Genomic DNA, 7,641 nt, shown 5'->3' on the forward strand with positions numbered 1-7,641 from the left:
TTTCTTTCTTTCTTTCTTTCTTTCTTTCTTTCTTTCTTTCTTGGCAACATGAGCAAACAAAGGAAGCAAAGAAAGCACAGCAGTCAAACCTTAGGTTCCTTTTTTGGGGACAAAGGGATCAAATCATGGAACAGGAGGAAGACAACAAAGTCAGAACTCCTGTACCAAAAGCTTCCAAGAAAAATACAAACTGGTTACAGGCCATAGAGGAGCTTAAAAAAGATTCTGAAAATCAAATAAGAGGAGTGGAGGAAAAATTGGGAAGAGAAATGAGAATGATGCAAGAAAATCATGAAAAGAGAGCCAACAACCTAACTGAAGAAAATAATACCTTAAAAAATAGACTAAATTTATCAGGTTTCCCATAAATGAGGGAGGCTTCTGCCCCAGTATCTAAAAAGGCTCTGGTTACAGTATTTGATCTGAAGGCAGGCCGGCAGGTTGGGATGGAATGAAGGGTCTATCACAGCAAACTGGGAGTAGAGCCTAGTCCCGTGTGAGCCCATGGTTTTAACCTCAGGGCAGTCCTTCGGGAGAGTGGATCACCAGAAGCTGTGGTGCTTTCCAGATTTATCAACCCATAAATGCCAAAGACAAAGTGAGAGGTCAGTGGACTTTGGGAACAGGGGGTCGGGGAGTATGGTACAGCCTCTGCCCCTGGAAGTAGAAACAGCTGAGGCGGCCTCCACGTGGCTGCTTCAGAGCTCCTGGCCTGCAGATTGTAGGGGGACCAAGTGACCAGTCTGAGGGGTAATTACTCTTGCTTTAACCTGCTAGTATTTGAATCGCTGTCTAGGGTGGAGGTCCTGGAGTGCATGACCAGGTGCCAGAGTAGGTGGAGGCTTCAGAGAGGGCAACCAATTAATAGCTCCAGCAGCTGTGAAAACCCCAGAGATTTGGGACAAAGCTCTCTTCTATGGAAGCAGAGTGTGGCAAAAAGCTCAAAAGTCAAGTAATTGAATGGCAACAAGAGCAAACAAAGGAAGCAAAGCAAGCACAGCAGTCAAACCTTAGATTCCTTTTTTGGGGACAAAGGGATCAAAGCATGGAACAAGAGGAAGACAACAAAGTCAGAATGCCTGTACCAAAAGCTTCCAAGAACAATATGAACTGGTTACAGGCCATAGAGGAGCTTAAAAAAGATTCTGAAAACCAAATAAGAGGAGTGGAGGAAAAATTGGGAAGAGAAATGAGAATGATGCAAGAAAATCATGAAAAGAGAGTCAATAGCCTAACTGAAGAAAATAACACCTTAAAAAATAGACTAACTCAAATGGCAAAAGAGGCTCAAAAAGCCAATTAGGAGAAGAATGCCTTAAAAAACCAAATTTGCCTGATGGAAAAAGAATCTCAAAAGCTCACTGAAGAGAATCATTCCTTCAGAATTAGATTGGAGCAAATGGAAGCTAGTGACTTTGTGAGAAATCAAGATATTATTAAGCAGATCCAAGCAAATGAAAAAATAGAAGGCAGTGTAAAATATCTCATTGGAAAAATCACGACCCTTAAAATAGATCCAGGAGAGATAATTTTAAAATTATTGGACTACCTGAAAGCCATGATCAAAAAAAGATCCTAGAAATCATCCTTCAAGAAATTCTCAAGGAAAATTTCCCTGATGTTTTAGAACCAGAGGACAAAATAGAATTTGAGAGAATCCACCAATCACCTCTTGAAAAAGATCCCAAAAAGAAAACTTCTAGGAATATTACAGCTAGGTTCCAGAACTCCCAGATTCCAGAAATCCCAGCAGCCAAGAAAAAACAATTTGACCATTGTGGAAACACAATCAGCATAACACAGATCTTGCAGCTTCTACACTGAGGGATCAAAGGACTTGGAATATGATGTTCCAGAGGTCAAAGGAGCTGGGATTAAAACCAAGAATCACCTACCCAGCAAAACTGAGTATCATGTTTCAGGGGAAAATATGGTCATTCAATGAAATAGAGGACTTTCAAGCATTCTTGATGAAAAAACCAGAGTTGAATAGAAAATTTGACATTCAGATACAAGAAGCAAGAGAAGCATGAGAAGGTAAACAGGGAAAAGAAATCATAAGGAACTTATCAAACTTGAACTATTTACATTCTTACATGGAAAAGCAATAATTGTAACTTATGAAACTTTTCTCAGTATGAGAATAGTTGAAGGGAATAGACATGTATATAGATATGTATATGTACATATATGTCTATATAGGAGGGTATATGGGCATATGAATACATATATGAGTGTGTGTATATATGTGTACAGGTATACATAGAGGGCACAGGACCAATTGAATAGGAAGGGATGATACTTAAACGGTGAAATTGAGAGGTGAGAGAAGAATATAATGAGAGGAGATGGGGAGAGACAGAATGGGGTAAATTATCCCATGTAGAAGAGGCAAGGGAAAACAATTACAATGGAGGGGAAGAACAGGAAGGCAAAAGGGAATGGGTCAACCTTACTCTCATTGAATTTTGCTTAGGGAGTTAATGACATACACAATAAATAGGGTATCTCACTCTACAGGAGAGTAGGGGGGAAGGGGATGAGAGGGGGGCTAATGGAGGGGAGGGCAGGTTGGGGCAAGGGAAGTTAGAAGAACACACTTTCGAAAAGGGACAGGATCAAAGTAGAGAATAGAACAAGAGGGGGGTGGGATAGGATGGAGGGAAATATAGTTAGTCTTTCACAATATATCCACTATGGAAATGTTTTGCATAGCTACACATGTATAACCTATATTGAATTGCCTATCTTCCAAGTAAGGGTGGATGATGAGGGAGGAAGAGGAAGAATCTGGATTTCAAAATTTTAAAATCAAATGTTTAAAAATATATATTATTATTATTTTTTACATGCAACTGGGAAATAAGATATACAGGCAATGGGGTATATAGATTCTTCTTGCCCTACTGGATAGTCAGAAGGGAAATGGGGGAGGATATAGGAGAGAGAGCAGATTGGGGGAGGGGGTATACAGTGGGATTGCTGTTTAGGGGTGGTGGGTAGGGGAAATACAGGGAGAAAATTTGTAACTCAAAATCTTGTGGAAAATGAGTGATGTAAACTAAATGTAAACATAAAATTTAATTTAAAAAAAGTAAATTCTGTCCCCAAAAGGCTGAATGTAATCATATAGAGCCTGTGATGAAGAAAATTTGCTAAAGGGTGGAGCAGAGTCCACAGGAAGCTTCCCTGCTGTGAAGATAAAACTCTGCCCCCTAATAGGCTGAATGTAGTCACATGGTACCTGTGGTGGGAGGAGTTTGTTGAAGGGAAGCAGAGCCTACAGGAAGCTGGTAGTCAGACCTAGCCAGGCAGTGGGGGAGAGAGGATGCTCATTAAGGAGATTGAGAGGTTTGTGAATAGATTTGTATTGGTTGGTGGGAAGCCTGAAGGATTCTGTGGCTCTCAGTATTATATTGGCTTCTGAATATCTTTGGTACTATGATGGAATCAGCTTACTCGTTTTGGGATTCAGTTTTCTGGTGTCTAAATAAATGCTTCAGTTATATCTTCTATCTGGAGAGTTTGGTATATTTTGCGACTGAACATCATATGATACTTTTAGTCACGGTCTTTATCATGATTCGTGGTTGCTGTAAATATTGTGTTTATGCTACACCTGGATTCACAGGTAGGTAGCTCTCAGCATCTTATTCAGCTTCTCGTCCATTTCCATATCGAAGCTTACAGTGTCTAGTATACTTCAGGTCCTTCGCAGTTTCTGTTTCTGGGAAGACAAAGCTTAACAGAACCAAAACAACATTCATGCACATTGCTGACACCATCATCAGTTCACTATCTGACTATGAAATCAACAGAGTCTCACAAACAAGATCCAAGAAGTCAACACAAATCATCATCATAGAAATCAACACAGACCCACAAGCAAGGTCCAAGAGGTCAACACAATAATCAATAAAGTCTCAGGACCTCTGAAACCCTCCTCCAGGTCTTCTGTAAACAGACAACAAGAAAATTGTCTTTCAGGGCTTCCAGTAAGGTCCCAGGGCTTCCGTACAAAGTATTACAAATAGCAATCAACAGAGACAGAACAGACAAACAGAGTGCAGGGATACCACAAGTTTTCTCCTTCTCAACTCTGCCACCACAAGTGTTCCCTTCTCAATTTTGTTCTTTCCCAGCTTGGGCTTTTCCTTATATGTGGTCATTAGCTTCTCCCTGTTCCTGTCTTTGGCAATTCCCTCACACTCTAGGTTTCACAAGTTCTGTTTCTTGACAAAGACTTGATATAATCATAGATAAGACTCAAAAGAAACTTGAACTGAAACAAGGTGCTAAATAACTTAATAGCTGAAACAAGGCACTAAGTACTTCTTTGCTTGACATTACATGTGTATATGTATATATGTGACAATTTTTTTTAGTTGTTTCAGTAGATAAAGGTCTGGGCCTGGAGTCAGGAAGACCTGAGTTCAAATTTGGCCTTGGACACTTATTAACTGCGTGACCCCAGGAAACTTATTAACTGTGTGACCCCAGGCAAGTAATTTAACCTCTGTTTGCCTCAATCCACTGGAGAAGGAAATGGTGTACCACTCCAGCATCTTTTCCAAGGAAACACCATGAACAGTATTGGAGTGCTATGGTCCACAGGATCATGACGAGTTGGACATGACTGAACAATAACAACAAAGGTATGGTACCAGTCTATACTAAAGGTATGGTACCAGTCTATACTATTCCCATTTGTAAGTTCAAATTACAAATTTAGGAAGGCAGAGAAATATATTTAGCTGCTCAGTATGTAGCACCAAAGCAAAGGGAATTTGCTGTTGGCAGATAGGTATAATAAAGAAACATGAGCTAGTTAGATAGAGAACAATAACCTTTTCTCCTTAGTTCATATTTTTGTTTGGCCTCAACTTTATTTGTATGCTAAGCCAGAGAGGATCTTGGGTGTTTCTAACCCTAAGTTTAATAGATATCCACCAAGCTATAAGGATCAGAAATAGTATTATCTTAGCTGAGGGGCACTCTGCCTAGCTTGTTAACTGGGTGCCTTAGTAAGAGATTCTAGCCACTCTGTCCTAGCGGACTGAGGCTGAGATAGCTTAGCTACCATGCCCAGCAGCCACCTTGAGACCAGTAGAGCAGTGCCCAGGTAAGACAAATATCCCTGGTCACTACACTCTTACTGTGGGATCAGCAGAGAAACTTGACATCACACCTGGCAAGGAGTAGACCCAGTGAGAGAAGCATGATGATACTCCTGGAAGATATTGGTGGTTCTGCAGAGGTGAAAATAGAAGGTGCCTTTCCATGCATGTACGCTAACCACACATGGTTTGTATGTGTGTATATACTTATGCATGCATGTCATGTTTGATCCCTGTGCATAATCATTCTCCCCATTGATAGCATGTATATTTATGGAAGAGTATGATCTAGCTTTAAAGGGGGATTTAGAAGGAGAGGAGACACTCTTGTCATTTTTCTTACTTTGCCATTTTATCAGGGTTGTTGTCATCTTTCTTTAAACTGAATATATCCTCAATGACTGAATAGAGAAAAATTAGACACATCTGTGGGGCCTTGTGAGATATGGCCCTACAGAGAATCTTGATATAGGGGGTAGCTTTTCTAGAGGTCCTGTATAGGAGAAGGGAGTGCCCCAGAGGCTGCATAATGTTACAGGATTAAGTTTCACCAAAAGAAGGAACATGAGACAAATCATTGAATGAATTTTTGGAAACTTCCATTGTGACTGGGGCTAGAAAATCAAGTTCATTGTTCCATCCCTCTAAGGCAGAGGACCCTGTCTGAATTGGAGGCTCCATTTTGATTTCTCTGTCCACCTTCTATGAGATGTGGATAGGCAAGTAGAAACATGACTATCAGAATCCTTCACCATTCATAGCAAATTCTTCTAAGTGAATTCTTTTCTGTTTTTAAAATCAAAGGGTATGATAGAAGATTCCCTTAATAGTCAAAGAGTGGCTTACTTTTCCGCTCTAGCATTTGACTCTGGATTTAAAAACTAGAATGGTGATAGTGACAAACATTATGAAGACAAACAATTTGGTCCAGTTGGAAGAGCACTGGATTTGGAATCAGAAGACTTATCTGTTTCTACCACTTGCTACTTCTCTGTGAGGAATTCTGGGATGACCCGGTCCCAGTGATTGGGTGAGGGAGGAAGGTCGGGGGTCCAGCCATTATTGGGATAATCCTAGGATAGAGGAGGAAACTGGGTGGGGGGGAATGAAAGGGGAAAGGAAATTTCTTAGGAGCTACTGATCTGCACAAATGGGGAGTTACCTCATCTGGGAGTTCCCTATATTAATAAAACCATAAGTACAGTCCTTATCCTTAAAAAGAGAAACAAATATAATGATAACCTAGGCAGCATTTGGGGAGATATTCAAGTAGGAGGCTAATTTGAACAGATGGATTAGGGGAAGCTCATTGTTGCCTTTGGCAGCTGAGTAGTTTCAATTTGGGAAACATAAGAGTTGGTAAAAAGGAAAGGAGAAAAAACATCTTGAAAGTGAACTAGCAGTGAACATTAGATTTATTATAGGCATGAACCTCTTCTTCCTCCAGCTTCATTTCTGTTCTGAGCTCCATACTGAAGGATTTCTTGTAGTCAGAGCATTTCCTAAGAGTAGTCAGTCTTGGTGGGAATCTCAAAAGAAGAAATCTGGGTCTTTAGAGGTCAAGATAGATTTATCCAGGCTATGTCTCTAGAGAACAGAATGAAGATACTAGGGGACTCAGCTGGAAAGTTTTTGGAGATAATACTCCAAGCCATTTTAGTGAATAGTAGAGGGCTTCCAGAACACCCCTAGAAGACCTAGAGGAGATATGTGATCAAGAGTGTCCTAGCCAGGGGTGAGGAACACAGGGCCTTGGGGCCACATGTGGCCTTCTATGTCCTCAAGTGTGGTCCTTTGACAAGGATTTGTTTTGTGAAGTTTGAATTCAGTCGAAGGCTCAGACTTGCACTTTAGGAGAATCACTTTGATAACTGAGTGAAGAATGGGCTGGAATGGGAAAAGATGTGTGGCAGGCTACACTCTCCTACTCAATAAACTTCAGTGACTCCCTGTCACTTCTAGGATCAAATGTAAAATCCTCTGGTGTTCATTGCTGAGCCCTCCCTCCACTTTTTCACTTTATACTTTGTCCCCCCATGTACTCTTCGGTCCAGTGACGTTGGCCTCCTTGCCTTTGCATGAACAAGGCACTCCATCTCCTGACTCCTGACATTTTCTCTCCCTTTTCCCCATGCCTGGAATGCTCTCCCTCCTCATCACTGCTTCCCTGGTTCCCTGGCTTCTTTCAGGTCCCAGGTAAAGTCTCGTGTCCTACAGAAAGCCTTTCCCAACCTCTCTTAATTCTAGTACCTTCCCTCTGTTGATTATTTCCTATTTATCATTTATTCCTATATAGCTTGTTTGTAAACATACTGTCTTCTCCCATTTAGATTGTGAGGGCAGGAGCTATCTTTTGTCTTTCTTTGTATCTTCGGTGCTTAGCACAGTGGCTGGCACACAGTCAGCACTTAATAAATGTTTATTGACTGACTGACAAAAGTACGTATTGCAGTATGCCTATGGTATTACCTGGAAGGAATCTTTCTCCTTGGAAGAAGAAATAGTTCTTCTCCCATATATCCCT

The 7,641-nt window shown here is 40.9% G+C and overlaps 1 protein-coding gene across 1 annotated transcript in view; it reads right to left on the minus strand.

Annotated features, from left to right (window-relative positions):
- Positions 1-7,153, minus strand: part of GATM (glycine amidinotransferase) — a 501,978-nt gene extending 494,825 nt beyond the window's left edge. The window contains exon 1 of the mRNA XM_069105966.1: positions 7,149-7,153. The gene's annotated coding sequence lies outside the window, so the exon portion shown is untranslated. The remainder of the gene's footprint in view (positions 1-7,148) is intronic.
- Between the last annotated feature and the right edge of the window lie 488 nt (positions 7,154-7,641).

The sequence above is a fragment of the Petaurus breviceps genome, unplaced genomic scaffold, assembly GCF_028583685.1.
Source record: "Petaurus breviceps papuanus isolate PSGF00001 unplaced genomic scaffold, PetGlider_PUasm1.0 77, whole genome shotgun sequence".
Lineage (NCBI taxonomy): Eukaryota > Metazoa > Chordata > Mammalia > Diprotodontia > Petauridae > Petaurus > Petaurus breviceps.